We start from the raw sequence: 21,478 nt of genomic DNA, 5'->3' as shown, positions 1-21,478 counted from the left end.
TTTGAATACCTTTAGGCCCTGGGCAAGACCCTCCAGTTTACTACTGTCCCCCTTCTTTGGCTTACACTAGGTGTAACTTCACAGGACACTCCTTACCTTGCTCCTGAAACATCTGTTTGACACCGCATAACATTTCACATTCTGTTCTTCAAACCCCGGCACTGCATTTTCCAGCCTCTTTAGGAGAGCAGGAAAATGCTTCTTTTGGTTCCCAGCAGGCTGGGCCGTATGCACTCTTCAGTGCCAAAAACCAATGCCACCTTCTCCTTGAAAACTTCTTTCTGGCCCCTATCTCTCCTCTATAATTAACTGCTTCTTATCCCAAAGCCCTATTTCAAAACACCTTACCTTTACAGTCAGTCACCTCAAAATCTCTCTCCCCCCAGCGCCACCCGACTAGGGTGAGGATAGTAAGATACTAAAACTTAAAATTTAAAGGAGCACCAAAAAGGTCAGTAATCAAGATAAATAATATTTTAATTACTATATATATTTTAAATTAATTAAATTCATTCACTTTTTTTGGCGGGGCATGTGGGATCTTAGTTCCCCAACCAGGGATCGAACCCTCGCCCCCTGCATTGGAAGCATGGAATCTTCACCACTGGACCGCCAGGGAAGTCCCTAACACTATATTTTTTAAACATCAAAATTAGTTCCCAAAAAAAAGATTCATGAACAAAACATCAAATATAAAATTAAAGAGGATCCTCAGGACTCGGTCCGCCTCCTACCTGCCGGCCCCATCCGAACCCCTCTTTCACGGTAGGCCTGAATATCCTCGAACTCCGATCTTGTACTTCTTGAACTGCATGTGAGCCCGAAGGCCGAGAAACTGCGGGGGAGCCATTCTCATCACCCAACGCCCCAGCGCAGTTTCGCGGCCTGCTCCACTCAGCCGGGAAGCGGACACGCGCTTTTGGAAACGCTGGGAGCCGGGTGCCTGTGGGGGCGTGTGTGTCGGTGCATATGTATGTGTGTGTGTAGCACACGTGTGCACGCGCGCTTCTCTTCCTTCTCTTTCCAAGCCATGGCTCAGGGCGAGGCAGAGTACTGCCTTCGAGTACGCACCCGGACCCTGGACTTTGCGCTTGCAAAGATGGAGTGGGGGAACGAGGTTGCACGTGGGGAGAGCTCGGAATTCCTCTTGCACAACTGGCAGGTGGAGCGCAACTCTTTCTGGCGCCTCAATCCGGCACAGGAACTGGGACTCCCTTCAAGGTAGCAGAGGGACCTGAACCTACTGCCCCCGACCCATAACATCCCCGCAAAACCCCTGGAAACGTCCTCCCGCCGCCGGGAAAAGGAACCCAGGGAGTGCGGAGGAAAGGACAGTGGAGGCGGAGAGGGCGGAGGAGCGTCTCCCCTCGCTCCGCCCCGCCTCTTCTCTGGGCCCTAGCCAATCGATGCGCGCTCCGAGCCATGGCCCCGCCCCTCACCGCCGGCTCCGGCCTACGGCTCCGCCCCAGCCGGTGATAATTAGGCTGCGGGCGGGGGGTGCCGCGTCAGCGGTAGGAGCCGGCCTATCCCGGAGCTCTCCCCCGCGGCCGCGTCACAGGCCGAACAACCAAACAGAAAAGTTTAATAAACAGCAGGCGGAGGTGCTGGTGGCGGCGGCCGGGCCGTGGCGAGCAGGGTTTCGCTGGCCTCACCTGTCCCCATTCACCGGCGGCGACCGGCGGCGGCGGGAAGCGCGTCAGGCGGAGAGAGCCGCCGCCAGGTGAGGACCGCGGCCCACAGGGCCCTGGCGGCCCGGCGCCACCCCTCCCCCTCTCACTCCCTTCCCCCACCCGGCTGAGGCTGAGGCGAGGCCCTCCCCCCGGCTCTTCCCGGCCAGGGGGAGCCGGAAGCGGAGGGCGGCCGGCGGACGCAGCAGGTGGTAGGCCGGCCTCTCGCTCGCGGGCCCGGGCCGGGCGTTTGCTGAGGGGCGAGGGGATTCCCGGCCCCGGGGGCAGGGGCCGGGGCGCAGCGGGTCCCCTCCGGCGCGCGCCCGGCGCTCGCGGTCCGGGGCTTCCCGCCGGGGGCGGGGGTTGGCGCGCAGAGGTCGGATTCCCACTCCCCGCGGGCCTCGGGGGCCGCTGCGCTCGCCGCTTGCACCCGGTGCCAAGCATTTGGCGGGTGAGGGGTCGGAGGGACCCCGGGCACCCTCGGGCGCGTCCCTGTCAGCAGCCACGGTCAAGTTCCCCGCCCCGCGGCTCCGAGCCTGAGTCCTTTTTGGAATGTTTTTCACCTGCTGTGTTTTCAAAAGCCAGCGAGGGGGAAAGTCTAGCAAGTCGGACTAGAAAAGGGGATTGGGGTCGGTCTCTTTTTCTTCTGCTTCTGTTTGGTGGACTCAGGATTTCTGAATTTTCCTCTCAAATAGTATTTTCAAGTTGCCGTCTAGGTACGTAAACAAGTACAGCAGAATATTGTGTTTGAAATAATTTTAACTTTACATTGGAAGCTTGTGCTAAACCACACGATTAAGGTGCTCTAATGATTTATCTTCACAGCTAGAAGGTCGTTCAACATTGTGAAGAAGTTAAGGGCTTAGTGTTACGCACAGACCATTTATGTTTAAAGTTGTTTGGCGGTAAAAACCGGTTAGTTTTTAATGGTTTAATGCTCCGAGAAAGAGATTTAAAGTCCTCTTGCAGATAAAATTCGGAATGTGACTTTTTAATGTAAAATCCCGTACACTTTTAAGGTTAGTTATGTAATATTTATATTGCCAATTTTAGGACACTTGCCAAGTTTCCCGTAGTCTAGGGCTTCAGGGGAAAATGTTCTCTTTCTGCAAAATTCCCAAACAGGTTGTCTTTTAACTTTTTTTCTTTAACGTTTTAAAACACATTTAATGAGACAGGGATCGCAGAGGTGTACCGGAGGAGTATTTAGGGGTTGTTAGATTATTATCTTGGTTATAGTGATAATTTCCTGTGAAATTATCACAACAGATCACATTTTACACTTTTAAAGTATGTGCAGTTTATTGTATGTCACTTATACCTCCATAAAGCCCTTTTTAAAAAAGCCAAGTATTCAAAGTATATTTGATACCACAAAAGTATGAATACACACAAGACGGTATAAAGAGATATAATAAAAATCCACGATTTGCACCCCCAAACCAATAACTGGAACATTACCAAAACTTGCATATGTTTATGAGTTTCTTACCTGTCTTATACCTCTGCCTCTCCTTACTGAGGTAATCATTTCAGTCTAGTGGATTTTGTTTACCATTCTGTTTCGTTTTTTAGAAAGTTTCATCACATAACGTTTGTGTGCTCAGTGTGTTTAGTTTGCTTTTCTTTGGGGCTTTATAATAGTAGTATGCGGCTGTAGTTCAGTCCTTTCATTGCTGTACAATATTGTGTTAATCTTCCGTAACTCATGGGCCTTCAGATTATGTTTTTGATTTTGTTTTGCTGTCAACAGCTGTGCTTTATGAACATTTTTTGTTTTCCTGGCTCCTGGTGCACAAGTGTGAGAGTTTCTTTAGAGTGAATGTAAATTTCATTGGGAAGTTTTAGGTAGTCAGGAGTAAAATAGATTGAAATACTAGAAATAAAATAAATGAAAAACTTTAGGATTCTCTTTTATGTTTTAATGGAAGATTCATATCCGTAGTGGTGTTTACCAGGATATGTTAACCACACATTTAAGTACTTTTTATTTCCTTTGCCTCAGATTTGGGAGTGCTTTTATTTATCATGTAAACAGCAATGCAAAGACAAATTAGGGAGCAGTATTAACTTCCTGAAAACGGTGTGTGTGTAAGTAATATGAGGTTATGTATATCTTTGAATAAGCTGTTTTTTATTTAAAGGCATGAGAGAGGGAGGGGGTGTGTTTTAAACAGCCTATGCAGCCTGCAGACAAATGTCAGGATGCTTTGTTTTGATAGGGCTATTTTATTGTGTTAAAAAAAAAACAACTCACTTTTGTGTTTGATTATAAGGGCATTTTTTTTTCAAACTTTCAGAAAAGTTACAAAGAATAAATAATCATTAACATTTTGGCAGGTATACCCCCAGTCTTTCTTGTTTTTGTGTATTCTTCATATCCTAAACAACTAAATGTTGAATTGTAAACAATACTAGACTGCTTCTATCTTCAGAACTTATCCCAAATATGATCCGTCTCAACATCTTTGTTGTACAAAAGATGGTGGTAATAGTCACCTAATTGGTATCTTTGCTTCAACATTCTCTTCCCTACCGTCTACTTGCTTTTCCTGTGCAGAACAATCATTTAAATGTATAAATTAGATTGTTATTCCCAGACTCAAAACCCTCCACAACTTTTCAGTACACAAAATAAATTCAAACTTTTTTATACCCTAGACCAGCAATGTCCAATGGAAATATAATAGGAGTTACAAATGCGAGCCACATAAGAAATTTAAAATTTTCTGATAGCCACATTTACCCCAAAAAAGGGAGAGAAACAGGTGAAATATTTTTTAACCCCAAAATATTATGATTCAACAAGTAATCGGGCTTCCCTGGTGGCGCAGTGGTTGAGAATCCGCCTGCCGATGCAGGGGACACGGGTTCGTGCCCCGGTCCGGGAAGATCCCACGTGCCGCGGAGCGGCTGGGCCCGTGAGCCATGGCCGCTGAGCCTGCGCGTCCGGAGTGTGCTCCGCAACGGGAGAGGCCACAACAGTGAGGCCCTCATACCACAAAACAAAACAAAACAAAACAAAAAAAAAAACAAGTAATCAGTATAACAAATTATTAATGGGGTATTTTACTTACCTTTTTTCAGACTGTCTTCGCAATTCGTTGTGTATTTTCCACTTCAGGTACTTTTTAGGCTGGCCTTGCTTGTGGCTACAGATTGGATGGTGCTGCTCGAGACCAGCAGGCCTGCCAGCTTCATATACTTATCTCCTGCCACTCTCCCCTGACTCATGTACCCCCAGTAATACTGGTCTTTTGGGGGGTTCATAAGCATGCCAAGCTTACTTCTCTTAAAATTGTTGTTCCTTCTGCCTGGAACACTCAATTGTGTTTTGCACAAAAGTCACTCCTTTTGAGATGCCTTCTCAGACCACTTTCCCTGACGACTCTGTTACGCTTTTTCATTTCCTTTTAGAACCTAACATCTGAAATGATTTATTTGGTTATTGTCTGTATCCCCTGCTTGAATGTAAACTGGTGGGGGGCACAGGATTTCCTCATGTTTATCATTAGGTCCCCATATATTAAAAATATAATTTTTAAAATGTGCATACCATTTCATCTGATGAAAGTACTGTAATTTAACTAGTCACCTGTTGTGTATAATGTGTTACTTTATCCCATTTTCACTATTATAATGTGGTGAAGAACATCTTAAGAGCTAAATCTTACTGTGTATTTCTCATTCCTTTAGGATTCAGCCTGTCTTAAAATTGCTTAAAGGATATGAACATTTTTTCTCTTTTCATAAATACTGACAAATCTTGTCTTAAAAGTTTGACTAACATTATAGTATAAAGTTGACCAAACCTGTGTAAAGTTTGACCGAAAATATGAGAGAATACACATTTCCTACATATCTTTACCAAGAAATAGTATTTTCTTTCCTTCTTTCTTTTTCTATAAGATTTATTATTTATTTCTTAGATTAATTAATTATGATAATGAGTAGAGATATAGGTGTTGGGCATCTAGTTTGTCTTTGGCTCATTTGGGGTGGTGTTTTATATTTACGATACCCTTTTTTTAGCCTTTTATATATTTAGGATAGCCACCCTTTGAAACATACTACAGACATTTTCCCTGGCTCTTCATTAGCCTTTCGTTTGTTTACGATATATTTTTTTAATAATGTAGAAGAGTTTTTACCTTTTAAGAAGTTTAGGTTAATACTTTCTTTTTATATTTAGCTTCTACTGTCATATTCAGTGGATTCTCCTACCCAGATAACTGTTTTCTTCTAGTTCTTTTATGGTTTCATTTTTCACATCTATCTCTTTTCTGTTCATCCAGGATTTATTTTGACATAACATGTGAAGTGAAATAATTGTCCTTATTTTTCCTTAATAGTCAATCAGTTATTTCAGCCCCATTAAAGAAAATTTTTTCTTTTGTCTTCAAATAAAGCTACTTTTGTCATATACTAAATACATATATGTTTGGTTCTTTTTACTTTTTATTCTTTTTAGCTTTTATTCAATATAAATCAGTGCACATGGTTTTAGTAACTGGGAGTAATAATGTGTTTTTATTTTGTTATTGTTAAGTCTTACCATCCCCCTTTTCCCCCCAAATTTTTTTGGTTGTTGCTTTGTTAGTCCTCGAGTTTTTTAGTTGATTCTTTAGGGTCTTTTTAGTTGATTCTTTAGGTTTTTGGTTTTGAATTTTTAGATTAAAAAAATATTGTGTTATTTCTACACTTTATGTTTATGTTGTATAATGAAAAAAATTTTAATGCCCTTAAGTTTTCCTTTGAGCCTAGTTTTAGCTCTGTTCCTTAAAATTTGACAAGTACTATTTTTATGAAAATCCCTGCAGTTGCAGTTTTCATTCTTTAAACCATTGCTCCATGCTAGTTGGACATTGTGCTAAGTGCTGAGGATACAATGATGAAAATGATACAGGATCTTTGCTCTCATGGAGTTTACAGTCTGTTGGAAAAGCTAGGCTATTAACAAACCAATGAGTAAACAGTTTTCAAATTTTGACAAGTGCTGGGAAGGAAAGAAATAGGGTATGCTGATAGAGATTAGAAGGTGCTAGTTGGATGTCCTGAGAATATAATGTTTAAAGTTAGTGGTGATACTAAAGTGTGTTTGAGGAGTTTTCTTAGCTTCCCCAGTCTGTCAGAACATTAAAAAAATAATGACACACTGAAGTGTTTCTGTAAAATTTTTTTGTAAAAATTGCCTTGCGGACAACTTCAAACCCCACTCTACCCCCTCCACCCCGTATCTTCCAATTGGATTACTGCCTTAATCGCTTGTCCTGTATAGAAAATTTGGAACTGCGATTCTGAGTTCTAAGATCAGAAAAGTGCTGGGGGAAGTTTCCCAAGTAAAAGGCACTGCTGGCACAAAGGGGACGAAAAGTACCTGGCTTGATTTAGGATTTGACTGAGATTGGAATGACTGGAGTTTACTGAGTGAAGAGAGTGGGACAGATGATTATTTCCAAGTGGTAAGGCTGCTTCCACTTCGCCGCCACCTTCCTATCCTATTTATATTCCATGATCCAGATCAGTCGCCTGCCAATAATTTTGTTTTTGCTCCTTGATACTTTCCTTCATTATTTCTACTGTATTTTCACTTTTTTCCCATTCAGGATCTTTGCATATGCTGTCCCCGTTTGCTTAATTGTGATTTCCTTGATGAGTTAAACCTTAATGCTAGCAAAAGAGGTTAAGTTCTTCTGTTGGCTATATTTACTCTTTTCACATTGGACACATGTGCTTTGTTTTAGCATCTTATTCTTCTAAAGCTATGCTTTCCAATCTGGTAGTTACTAGCCATTTTTGGCTATTTATTATGAACTAAAATTAAATAATATAAAAAAATTCATATCCTCAGGCTTACTAGTCACATTTCAGGTGCTCAGTAACCACATGTGGCTAGTGGCTATTATAATGGACAGCAGAGATAAAGAGTCTTTTACAACGATGAAAATTTATCTTAATTTATAAATAATCATGTGGCTAATAGCTACGGTATTTTATTTAAGTTTAAGTAGCCACATCTGGCTGTTGAAATATGGCAAGTCTGAATTGAGATGTGCTGTAAGTATGAAATAAGAACGTGATTTCTAGCACAAAAAAGGGAAAAGAGCTCAATTTTTAAAATATTGATTACATATTGAAGTAATGCTTCATTACTTTTAAAAATGCTTTTACATGTTTTGCATTAAATAAAATATTACATTTAATTTAACTTTATTGAAATGTTTTAGTGTGGCCACTAGAAAATGGAAAATAGTATGTGGCTCGCATTGTTTTTTTTGCTGGACAGCACTGGTCTAACTCTAGACTGTAAGTTTCTACAATGGAGAGACAGTTCACCATGGCATCCACAGCAGCCAGTGGTGCCCAGCATACAGTAGGTGTTCAGAAAATTTGATGAATGAATAAACTTTTCAATAGGTAGAGAATGCTCCCTATTCAACTTGTGCTTTTTAAAATTGTTGGTTTTCTTCATGACTAAAATTAGAAATGTTTTCCTGTGACTTGAGAAAAGAAGCTTTTCTTTTGATAGCTATATAAAAATTATCCTTATGAAATAATTGCTGTGCATCATTCGTCTTTTGGGTTTTTTGGGTTTTTCTGGATTTTTTTTTTCTTGGCTTAGGCTGCTAAAGAAAGGGGAATTTAAAGTCTGCCAATCTGTTTTCTTTCATTTTTCTATATCTAGCAGTTTACTTAGATGATCTATTGTGTTTTATTAGGCACATGAAAATTTATGACTATTAAATCTAAATAATTGAGGATTATGAATGCTTTTCCTTTACTTATACTTAGGTCTCAATATTATGATTTCTATTCCTTTTTAATTTACATTTATTGGTGACCTTGTTTATTCCTTTACACTTAAAGCAATCAGCTTGGTTTATGCTTTCTTATCTGTTTATTTTTTTAATGTTTCCTTTGTGTTTAGTATTTTGCTGAATGGGCCATCACCACCCTCCCTCTCTCCCCGATTCTGACCTTGTATTTTTTTCCCTTAACAAGTTAGAAGATAGTCATCTAGTCATCAGGAGTTGCAAACTCAAATACATACCTCACTTTTGTAGACACCATGTATTTGTCAGGGAAATATTTCTTAATTTCTTTTTTCCTCTGTTAGTTGGGGTTTTTCAGACTTTATCCTTAGTGACCGTAGTCATGTTTTTGCTAATGTCAGGGTGGTCCTTTTCACCTACTACTGCCTTAACTACCTGTATTTATATTTTATATTACACATAAAATATAGTCTATATTATACCTGTAATTATGTTTATATTTATATAGCACCCAGGGGTACTACTGCCAAGGATTAATTTCTGTTGTAGGAAGAATAGTTTGAGCTATTCTCAGTACTTAAAAATTCTATGGAAGTTTTCACCCTGCTCTGTATGTACCAAAAGTTGTTCCTAATAGTCTAGGTATTGATTCTTTATATAGGGTCTTTTTAATCAAAAGTGAAATGAGACCAAGTTGTTCAGTGGCTTGTGCTCTTCTAAATTGTTTTCAGTTGATAGGTTTGGGAAAACCTCTGAACTCCCACAAAGAATGTACAATACGTCCTTTGAATACTTGATGTTCAAAAAAGTGGTATTGTCACATGCAATCTGGGAGCCTTGAAGCTTTTGCCGCCTCCCTGTTCCTGTGAAGCAATATTGTTTTTAAATAATCTCAGTTGTGATAATGCTTTCTTTTCGTTTATTTTTGCTGTTGTTTTCTTCTACTATGGATTTAGAAGAGGAATAAAATACCCATAATTTTAACCTGTAAGCCACCTAAAATGATATTTATCAACTTGAAGTTCTTTCAAGTAGGTCCTGGAGATCTTTGAACAATCTGGAATAGCTAAGTCTATATTTCTCTTTTCTGATGGTTATAGATTGAGAGTGGTTTTGGTGTTAAATTAGTGTATGTTCTATGCGTTTGTTTTACACAGATAATTAACTTCGATGTGAAAAATTGGTGTTGGTTCATTTGGTTCCCATAACTGTCTACTAATTTTATGCTTGGCACATTTTAAGATTAAAATGTTTGCCATCTTTTTTTCTATAACCCGGTAAAATTTTGGCCGTCTAAAACTTGTTTTATCATTAACTCAAATTCTGTGCTGTAACTCAAATTATGTATTTTTTCTATTGTTTGTTCCTGTACCTCTTCTGCTTTCAGTGTCCTTTTGCAAGTGTTCACACAGTGGGAAGAAAACCTGAACTTGACTCGTGAAGTACTGGGCATTCACAGCCATGAATCCTTGCAAAGGATTTTGGGACTAGACCTCTGTGAATTGGCTCTTTCAATTTGTGCACTTAAAAGGCATAATAGATTATGCAGCTGTTTGGGCTTCTGCAGGGTATTACTCCATATTCATGTCTAGTTGCAATTATGTGAATTTTCGGTTTCTTACAAAGGCTTCTCTTTGTATTCAAAACAAGTTTGTTGGCTTTATGTTTTTCTAATATATGAATTTTCTTTGAGGAAAAATGCTTGAAAGGTTTTTAACTTAGAAAACTAAATTCAAATTAAAATTATATAAACTTACTGAATATATTTTAAGAAGGAGCTACGCTAATTTGCTTTAATTTTGAATCTGTTTTTATAAATCAGTCAATTTTTGGTAGAGGGGAATATTATTTAAATGTCATTCAATCAGATAATGATTAATGTCAGAGTAGTAGTTAATGGGTCAAGTTCCTAAAAGCATACACAGTTCTAATTAAAATAAACATAATAAAATACAGCAAATTTGGTAATGTACAAAGTGACTGTAGGTCTTTTTTGTTGAAAAATCAATCTCTGTAGTAAAAATAACATTTAACGTAACTTACTATTTTAAGAGGCGTATGTATACCCTTCAGCTGTACCTTAGGGTTTCCATGCCACGTTAAAGTAATACTTAAGTAAGGTGCAAAACAGTGTCCACCCATCTCTTAAAAAAATAATAATTTTTTTAAAAAACAACTTAAACCATCCCAAACTTTATACCTGAACATGTTCATTAGAACAAGTTGCCTTCTCCTTTTATAGATATCCGTTTGCAGTGGATAAGCATTATCCTTGCAAAAACTCGCAACGTCAGACCTGTAAATGTGGTAATATAGAAATAATGTTTCTGCCTCATTTTTCTTCAGTTTCAAATAGAATTTACTAGTCTGATGTCACTGAAAATTTCACTTTATTCTTGTGATATTGAGAACATAAGAATCAGTGAATTTGATAGCTTAGAAATGAAATTTTTGCATTCAGTGTTTTAGTGCTATGTATTTTCACTTAAGATGTGGTTTTATGTTTAAGTCTTAGAGAAAAAACTGTTCTGTTATTAGCAAAATTTTGCAATGGATTTTCTGTTGCCGTTTTAAAATTTTCATACAAAATGTGAACTGTATTGAAAAAGGAGTCTTTATAAAGCATAACTTCACCTTCAGGCTCTGTAAAAAATATCAAATGATTTAGCTTAAAAGCATTGTATTTTAAACAGTTGGTCGCTGAACTGCAAATTAATGCTGCTTCTGTGAGATTTTCATTTCTGTTACTTGGTTTATTTATTTTTTACCTAGACAAAAGAGTAAGCAAATAGTATGTGATGGGAAAACTGAAACATTACCTACTGTTCCTTTAAGAAACCAGCTTATCCAGGGGGTTTTAGAGTGTTTACCTAACCTGCTAGCAAGGAAAAGTTCTTTAAAATAATGGATATTAGCCGTATCCAATCACAATTATCAGTTTCACTAACAGGGAGGAGATTTTACTCTTCAGCCACTAAAATTGGAGAAGGTGGAGCTTGGTATTCAGGTTTGGTTGCTTTGGAGTACAGCTTCAAGTGAAGTTAATCTGAGGTGAAGCAAACAGAAAATTGTGGAGGTTTTGTTGGTAGGATTTTTGTTCTAATCTTTTAATGATCCTTTATTTTACACTTTTGCTCCTTTATGCTTCTGTGTATGTTAGGTTTTGTCATTGTTGCTATTTTCTGATGCAAACTGAACATTAAAATTAAGCAGGGAAGCAGAACAAAAGGGCTGTTTGGACAGGAAATAGGTGTTCAGAGAATCAAACTTGACTTTTCTTTATCATTACTTTTAGTTCAGAATTTGTGTCATTAAAAAATACTTGAAAAAAAATCATGTCCAGTAACAGGCTTTTCTCTTGGATTGGATGTTTGAGGAGTCATTTGTCAGTTTTTGTAAATGACATCTTGAGGAGGTCTATTTGATATGTTATTTTCCTTAAACTTAAGATGTTATTAACTTGCTAAAAGACAGATAGATATATGTGGTAGGGTTAAGTTGGTCCTTTTTAAAGAATTGAAATGCCAGCTGTTTAATTTTTTTTTTTTTTAATCCCCCAGCATACCTCCCCTCTTTTAAAACTTCAGTATACTTTAAATCTAGCAATATTGTTGGCATTTTTAATATGCTTATAATTTTAGTTTTGTTTTTTAAAAGATCATGGATTCATTTTATATAGAACAAGGTAAAACTTTCTCCTTCGTTCAAACTTCATTTCTTTCAAAGGTGGACGTAAAGTAATTGACACCCTTTTGAAACAGGAAATGGATGGATTTCTATTTTTCAGAGGTATAGGTAGACTACCAAAACTTTAAAAAAAGTATCTATGAATCTATTGACATTTCTTACTTATGAAATAATTGTAGTATGTTTTAGTACCAGAAGTTTCCTTTAGAGGCTCTTGTCTTTATATTGTTGCTCTTTGATCACATAGAAATTAAGGTATAGAATAATTTGAATAATCAGTATACTTTTATTTGCTATGCTGCTTCTTACAGATCATGCAAAAGTTTTTAAATTAATGCTTTTCTGCTCTATCTATTGCATAAGCAATACTATAGTAATAATAAAATCAAGAAAAGTCACCCAGATATCCACAAGATCATCATTGTGAGGTGGTCTTATTTTTTTCCCCCTCTTCTATTCTGCACCTTACCATATTCTTATATTTTCCCTCTCATTGTAAATAAAGGCAGTTTTATGTTTTTTCATTAAACGATATCATCGATTATTAAAATTGTTTTCATTTCATTTGCTGTATAATTCTCTTAGGTTAATGGGACCTTAATTTACCTAGTCTTTTACCTGTTTTACGTTTAGATTGTTCCTAATTTTTCACCATTTTAAATGGTATTGCGTTGAACAAATCTCTTTGTGTACATTTTAGAATACTTTCCTCTTTATTTCTTTTGGAAAAATCCCCTGGAGTGGACTTACCCTAGATCAAAGGGTATAAACACTTCAGTAGCCAAATTGCCTTTCGAAAAGGTTATTCCAATTTATACTGCCACCAGAAGAATGTGCTTCAAAATTTTTCTAATGGGTAGCCCCTTAAGTGTTCTCATTAAAGTGTGCCTCTGAAGCTCTCTGACTTGTTGATTAGTTTTTGCCTAAACTAATAGCCTATTTTAAATTCCATTTTCCAAGATGTAGATGGATCTAAATCCATTTTCTGGACATTAAGATCAGCTGAAGGAAATTGGGAGAATTTTTACCCACTTAAGTGAGCAATTATATCTTTGTTGGTTATATTGTATGTATTGCTTCATTTAAGTAGAGGGCTTAATGTTTTACATTGGCATTGTTGTTCCCGCCAGCTTTCCTCAGTACATGTTTCTTTGGTAAGCACATACCAGAAGTATTTTCTTTTAAGAAAGTACATCAGAAACATTTTTTGAGAGGGGGCGGTAGTATTTGACTTAACTCTGAACAGGTATGAATAGCACATTTCTGATTTTTTAAGTACAATATAGAAACAATTAGTATGTATATAGATCTAGGTTTTAAAATGATATATTACACCTTTCCAGTATTTCACAGGCTTTCAATGGAAGGTAAAATGACTATACACACGTAGTGTTACTAGTCCTGTGTTGTTTCCGTTTGTCTGTAAGAGCATTCTCCATTTGACAATAACTTCTGCATTATGTATATACTCTTGCCAGCTAATTTGTTAAATAGAATAGGCTATAACTGTTCAGGATAGGAACTTGTTAACTAATGCACCAGAATAAACTTTAAAAGTTGTTTTAAAGGAAAATTCTGTAAGACGTGTAAAAATTCTAATTTTAATTTATAAATGGGAGCCAGTGTTAAGTCATGAGTTAAGCTCTAACCCACTAATAGAACCAGTAGTTGAGCATGTATGTATAATCTTGAATTAAATAGTCTAGCTCATTTTGCAGTTTAAGTAATTTATTTTCTGTAAATTTTTGCTGATAAATTTATCTTTAACTTTCAGAGCTAACGTTGGTATGTTGGTCGCTGTGTTTGTTTCAGGGGGAAGGTTTTGTTTTTTGTTTTTCTTTTAATGCCTATTTTGTTTTTCATGGCTTAAGAATGATTTTTGCAGATACTTTGGTTTTCTTAACATTTGGAATGGAAGAGAAAAAAGTTAAAACTCATCACTTTTAATTAATGAGATAATTGTTGCAAAATACATTTTCTCTGCATTTAAATTTGCTCGATGTGTCAGAATTTTATAGATAATCTAAATTCTTTATTCATGAGTAGAACAACTGAGTTTCACCTGAATATTTAAAATTTATGTTGGTGCTTAAATATTTATATCATATTTCCTTTGTTCAGAATTTGAGAAGATGTATTTAATTTTCTTCATAACAGATTCATCTTATTGCTGCCAGATAGAGATGAAGGTACTTGTAAATATAACAATTATAGTGAAAGTCATTCAAATTTGGCTGTAGATTACATTTTGATGGGTACCCAACATAAAGGTTTACCTACTCCTCTAGTACTCTGGTAACATTAGAACCTTGAGAACAGATAATCTTTAATTGTTTCTCTACTGTACTGGTCTCTGGTTGCAGAACTAGGGAGTATCCTTTTTAGTACACTGGTTTCATTCGGAGTGTAGAAGCCAGTTTTCTAGAGGGAGAAGAATCTTTAAATGACCTAATATTGAGGTAAGATAACAATAGTGATAGCTCTGTTGCATTCTTTTAGAATGGAGAAAAAAAAGTGATCTAGAGGGGGGTTATTAAATGCATTCAAAGTCTCTATTGTTCATCTCCATTCAAGGGGAATACAGTGATTTTTCATTTTCTTAATGACATAAGGAAAAAGGTTAAGGGGCAGCAAGTTGGTAAAACTTGAAAGAGCCTAGAAACTGTGGCTTAGTAATTACAAGGTTTCTTTGTTCTGTGTAATAGGGGGACTTTACAGTTTTGCAATGTTTTTCCTGTATGGCTTCTTTATAAAAGTAGGTAAATGTTTTAGGAGGGTTTTTTTGTTTTTGTTTTTAAATAACTTAGGAATGCTTATTTATTAACTGATGTGTATATTAACCTGTTTGGCTGAATCTGATTTTCTGCATTTGTATGTCATTAGGAAAAAAAAAAAAAAAAGAACTCAAAACATTATTGTTGCTAGTAATGTTATGGTAGAAGGGAACAGATCCATCTATCTCTCTATACCTCTTTTTTCCCTCCCCAAATAAGCATCTTGGGTACTTCCCCTACTCCCTTGGGGTTTTTTTTGTTTGTTTTGTTTTTCGGTCAGTACTTGACTTCTTAGCAAAATTTAGCACTACTGACTCTTCTTTACTTCTTGAAACTCCTCCCATAAGTTTAATGATATGCCTGGGCTTCCTTCTGTTTGTGATCTCTGTCCTTGCAAATATTTCCTCTTTACAACCATTAAGTATTGGAATTTTGTAGGATTCTGACCTTAAAACTCTTCTCTCTATATACTTTTTGGGTAATCTCCAGTCCCATATCTTCAGTTAACATCCTATATATATTAACAATTCTGAGATTGGTATCATGAATAGTTTTTTTGTTTGCACTTGAGACCCCTCTTCACCCAGCTCATGAATGTTTCTTCCATACCTGTGTTAAACTCAACAAAGCTAAATTTATCTGCTTATTTTGTCCTCCCCAGCAGTATCCCTCAAGCCCTTTTTTCCCTCCTCTCACAATAATAAGTGGGTATTACTATCCGTGCTAGAACCCAGGTGTCATTCTGATTCTTCCTTTTCTTCATCTCCAGTTAGCCACAACTTCCTACTGATTTTAAACCATAGTAACTCTAGGATCCATCCTTCTTTTTCTTCACCATCTTAGCACACGTCATGCTATGGTTTCTCAGATTACTAAAACAGCATCCTGACCGATCTTCACTTCCAGTTTTGGCTCTCTATGATACATTCTTCACTATGCATTCACATGTCTCTCTGCTTAAAATTCTTTAGTGATTTCTTATTGCCCTTTGAACTTTCTTTACTACCAGCTAATTCTGTGCTAAGCATTCTCTGAGGTAGTCACCAAACAGTCTTAAGGGGAAGTATTGTTACCTTCATTTAACAAGTGAGATGATTTAATGAGAACCTACTGCATAGCACTGGGAACTCAGTGCTCTGTGGTGACCTAAATGTGAAGGAACTCTAAAAAAGAGGGGGTATATGTATACGTATAGCTGATTCACTTTGCTGTTATATAGAAATCAACACAACATTGTAAAGCAACGATACTCCAATAAAAATTAATTAAAAACACAAGTGAGATGATTTAGAAATGCTTGCTTATTTGTCCAGGGTTGCCTTAGCTGGTGAGTGGCAAGCATACTTTGAACTGAAGTTTGCCACATCAAAGTCCTTCTTCTTAACCACCCAGCCATGTGCCTTCCTAAGCCAACCCCTACTTACTTCTCCATCTTCTTTTTTTCCCCCACACCATTCCGAACTATTTGCAGTCCCTCCTTCTAAGACATACTCAAACTTGTTGCCTGAGTGACTTCCCTGGCTGTCCAGTGGTTAGGGCTCTGTGCTTCCACTGCAGAGGACACAGGTTCGATCGCTGATGGGGAACTAAGATCCCGCCCTCTGCTCCGTGCGACCTAAAAAACAACAGCTTGTTGCCTGAGCCTAAAGGTGCTTTAAGGAAAACATTTTCAAAGAAGAATTTCTGACAATTTTTTGGAGCACTCCAAAAAGATATGACATTTTAGCATCGCTAGGATGTAAGAAGATAAAAGAATGAGACATAGGAAAAATAAAAGTAGTTTTCAATATGGGGTTAGTTTTGAATTTCAAAGCTGTTGAATTCCTCGAATTTAATAAAAGCTTGAGACCTAGTTGTGTAAGAGGGAGATTAAGGAAAGTGTGAAAGCACTTTATCTGAGCTATTTGAAATGCTAATGGCCTCCTTAAATAGCTGTTAGCCAGGACGTTGTGTTCATTTTTCCTCCAGGTGTGTAAAGAATCTACCTGTGAACACAAGTCATGAGGTACTGAGTAACTTATAGGTAGGGAAGTAGGCTCCATATATTTGTTTATATATCAAGTATATCATCAAAAAAGTTAAATACTGCAGCTAATCTTGCCTAGAAAGAAAATTGAGATAAACTGAGAAATAGTTGACTTGGAATCATTTTCATTTCAAGTATTTTATTTCTTTCCTCTCTCTCTCCACCCTCTCCCTCCAACATATTCTAAGGCAAAAGGACCTCCCCTGGACCAAAAAAACCCCAAGAACCTTTTAAATCTATAGCTTTTAAAGAAACTTGGTGTTAAAAGAAAAAGAGCAAGTAGATAGAGCTTTTGTAAATACAGGTAAATATTAGTCTCTTTGAAGGTTTGATTTCTTAACTATAGTTGGGAATTAATGTAATTATAAATTTTTAATAAAAATCCATGGTTGCCCATTATAAAAGCAGAAGTTTTTGTTTTTACCATTAAAGTATTTTAGAAGTGGAAAATGCCATGCTACTCTCAAGTTTTAATTTGGTATATTTTACTATCCAGAGTAATCTTTTGCTTTTTTTTAAATAACAAAATTGTCAACTAACAGCTCATTTAATAGATGTTAAATGTTATAATACATTTGTATAATAATAAAACAGAAGAAATTTGAAAATAATATATTACTTAGCTTTGATAAATAAGAATACACAGTTATTCCTCTTAAATGTTTAGGTAATTACTTAAAATATATAATGTACCCGTTCTGGATGAGAACCAAATCTTGATACCTTTAGAACTTTATAAAATACATTCACTTTTAGTAGGAAAAATAAGTCTTGTCAGATTAAAGTGGAAAACTACACTGAAAAGGTCTCGTTAATTGCCTAAAATAATTGTTTCAGTAAGCCAGTTCTTAGTGAGCTGTATGCATAGAGGCTAGTCAGGTTGTCAGACCCAGTTGACTAGTCAGGTGAGTTTACCAAGTGCTAAAAGACTGGTCCTTTTCTGAAGGATTCCTGTCTTATAAGTCAGTATTGTATGTTACTGAATGCCAAATTGTGGTTTGTTAAAAATGATTGCTGTAGGAGACAGAGTCAAGATGGCATACTAGGAAGATGCAGAATTTGTGTCTCCTCACAACTAGGACACCTACCAGGCACCGGTGGGGGACCATGGGCACTTAAGGGGACGGGAGGAACCCCCAGTGACCAGCTTGTGGGATCTTGGTTCCCAGGCCGGAGGTTGGGCCCGAGCTCCTGTGGTGGGAGCTCCACGTCCAAACGGCTGGACTAACAGAGAACCTCAGACCCCAGGGAATATCAGTCGGAGTGAGGCCTCCCAGAGGTCCTCATCTCAGCACCAAGACCCAGCTCTGTCCAACTGTCTGCAGACTCCAGTGCTGGACATCTCAGGCCAAACAACCAGTGAGACAGGAATACAGCACCACCCATTTAAAAATTTAAAAAAAGAAAAGAAACGACAAAAAAATTGTTACACACAATGAAACAAGGTAAAAACCTACAAGGCCAAATAAATGAATAAATAGGCAACTTACCTGAAAAAAAATTCAGAGTAATGATAGTGAAGATGATCGAAAATCTCAGAAACAGAATGGAGAAAATACAAGAAACATTTAACAAGGATCTAGGAGAACTAAAGAGCAAACAAACAGTGATGAACGACACAATTACTGAAATTAAAAATACTCTAGAAGGAATCAATAACAGAATAATTGAGGCAAAAGACCAGATAAGTGAGCGGGAAGATAAAATGGTGGAAATAACTGCCAGGGAGCAGAATAAAGAAAAATAAGAGAAAAGAATTGAGGACAGTCTCAGAGACCCCTGGGACTACATTAAATGAACCAACATTCAAATTATAGGGGTCCCAGAAGAAGAAAAAACATACAAGGGAATCCCCATAAGGTTAACAGCTGATTTTTCAGCAGAAACTCAGCAAGCCAGAAGGGAATGGCAGGACATATTTAAAGTGATGAAAGGGGAAAACCTACAACCAAGATAACACAGCAAGGATCTCATTCCAATTCGACAGAGAAATCAAAAGCTTTACAGACAAGCAAAAGCTAAGAGAATTCAGCACCACAAAACCAGCTTTACAGCAAATCGTAAAGGAACTTCTCTAAGTGGGAAACACAAGAGAAGAAAAAGACCCACAAAAACAAACCCAAATCAGTAAATGTAAATGTAAATGTATTAAATGCTCCAACCAAAAGACACAGACTGGCTGAATGGATACAAAAACAAGATCCTTATATGCTGTCTACAAGAAACCCACTTCAGGCCTAGGGACACATACAGACTGAAAGTGAGGGGATAGAAAAAGATATTCCATGCAAGTGGAAATCACAAGAAAGCTGGAGTAGCAATACTCATATCAGATAAAATAGACTTTAAAATAAAGACTATTACAACATATAAGGTAGGACAGTACATAATGATTAAGGCATCAATCCAAGAAGAAAACATAACAATTATAAATATTTATGCACCCAACACAGGAGCACCTCAATACATAAGGCAAATGCTAACAGCCATAAAAGGAGAAATTGACAGTAACACACAATATTGTAGGGGACTTTTAACCCCCCACTTACACCAATAAACAGATCATCCAGACAGAATATGAATAAGGAAACAGAAGCTTTAAATGACACAATAGACCAGATAGACTTAATTGATGTTTTTAGGACATTCCACCCAAAAGCAGAAGAATACACTTTCTTCTCAAGTGTTCATGGAACATTCTCCAGGATAGAGACCCATATCTTGGGTCACAAATGAAGCCTTGGTAAATTTAAGAAAACTGAAATCGTATTAAGTATCTTTTCCAACCACAATGCTATGAGACTAGATAATCAGTTACAAGAAAAAAATACAAACACATGGAGGCTAAACAATATGCTACTAAATAACCAAGAGCTCACTGAAGAAATCAAAGAGGAAATCAAAAAAAAACTCTAGAAACAAATACAATGAAAACACGATGACCCAAAACCTGTGGGATGCAGCAAAAGCAGTTCTAAGAAGGAAGTTCATAGCAATACAATCCTACCTCAAGAAACAAGAAACATCTCAAACAGTCTAACCTTACACCTAAAGCAATTAGAGAAAGAAGAACAAAAAGATAACCCCAAACTTAGCAGAAGGAAAGAAATTATAAAGATCAGATCAGAAATAAATGAAAAAGAAATGATGGAAACAGTAGCAAAGAACGATAAAACTAAAAGGAGATTCTTTGAGAAGATAAACTAAATTGGTAAATCATTAGCCAGACTCATCAGGAAAAAAAGGAAGACTCAAATCAACAGAATTAGAAATGAAAGAGAAGTAACAACTGCAGAAATACAAAGGATCATGAGAGATCACTACCAGCAACTAGATCTATGCCAATAAAATGGACAACCTGGAAGAAATGGACAAATTCTCAGAAAAGCACAACCTTCCAAGATGGAACCAGGAAGAAATAGAAACTATAAACAGACCAATCACAAGCACTGAAATGGAAACTGTGATTAAAAATCTTCCAACAAAGAAAGGCCCAGGACCAGACAGCTTCACAGGTGAATTCTTTCAAACATTTAGAGAAAAGCTAACACCTATCCTTCTCAAACTCTTCCAAAATATAGCAGAGGGAGGAACACTCCCAAACTCATTCTACAAGGCCACCATCACCCTGATACCAAAACCAGACAAGGATGTCACAAAAAAAGAAAACTACAGGCCAGTATCTCTGATGAACATAGGTGAAAAAAACCTCAACAAAACACTAGCAAACAGAATCCAACAGCACATTAAAAGGATCATACACCATGATCAACTGGAGTTTATCCCAGGAATGCAAAGATTCTTCAATATATGCAAATTAATCAATGTGATACACCATATTAACAAATTGAAGGATAAAACCATATAATAATCTCAATAGATGCAGAAAAAGCTTTTGACAAAACTTAACACCGATTTATGATAAAAACCCTCCAGAAAGTAGGCATAGTGGGAACCTACCTCAACATAATAAAGGCCATATATGACAAACCCACAGACAACATCATTCTCAATGGTGAAAAACTGAAACCATTTCCTCTAAGATCAGGAACGAGACAAGGTTGCCCACTCTCACCACTGTTATTCAACACAGTTTTGGAAGTTTTAGCCACAGCAATCAGAGAAGAAAAAGAAGGAATCCAGTTTGGGAAAAAAGAAGTAAAACTGTCACTGTTTGCAGATGACATGTTACTGTACATAGAGAATCGTAAAGATGCTACCAGAAAACTATTAAAGCTAATCAGTGAATTTGGTAGAGTAACAGGATACAAAATTAATGCACAGAAATCTCTTGCATTCCTATACACTAATGATGAAAAATCTGAAAGAGAAATTAAGGAAACATGCCCATTTACCACTGCAACAAAAAGAATAAAATACCTAAGAATAAACCTACCTAAGGAGAAAAAAGACCTGTATGCAGAAAACTGTAAGATGCTGATGAAAGAAATTAAAGATGATACAAACAGATGGAGAGATATACTAAGTTCTTGGATTGGTAGAATCAACATTGTGAAGATGACTATACTACCCATATTCAGTGCAATCCCT

The 21,478-nt window shown here is 37.2% G+C and overlaps 1 protein-coding gene across 18 annotated transcripts in view; it reads left to right on the top strand.

The window, feature by feature from the left end:
• ZFAND6 (zinc finger AN1-type containing 6) overlaps nt 1-21,478 on the top strand; it is a 118,299-nt gene that overhangs the window by 41,833 nt on the left and 54,988 nt on the right. For 10 of the 18 annotated variants that reach the window (XM_067030061.1, XM_067030059.1, XM_067030053.1 and 7 more), the window contains exon 1: nt 1,532-1,720. The exons of 1 other annotated variant lie outside the window; for it this stretch is intronic. The gene's annotated coding sequence lies outside the window, so the exon portion shown is untranslated. Of the gene's footprint in view, nt 1-1,481; nt 1,721-1,841; nt 1,877-2,362; nt 2,384-11,438; nt 11,526-21,478 lie in introns of those variants that run through there. 7 more of the 18 variants (XM_067030069.1, XM_067030068.1, XM_059056438.2 and 4 more) reach the window with 7 other exon arrangements.

The sequence above is a fragment of the Kogia breviceps genome, chromosome 3 (assembly GCF_026419965.1).
Source record: "Kogia breviceps isolate mKogBre1 chromosome 3, mKogBre1 haplotype 1, whole genome shotgun sequence".
Classification (NCBI taxonomy): domain Eukaryota; kingdom Metazoa; phylum Chordata; class Mammalia; order Artiodactyla; family Physeteridae; genus Kogia; species Kogia breviceps.
The sequence above is the reverse complement of the archived record's forward strand: the minus strand, read 5'-3'. Positions and strand labels throughout refer to the sequence as shown.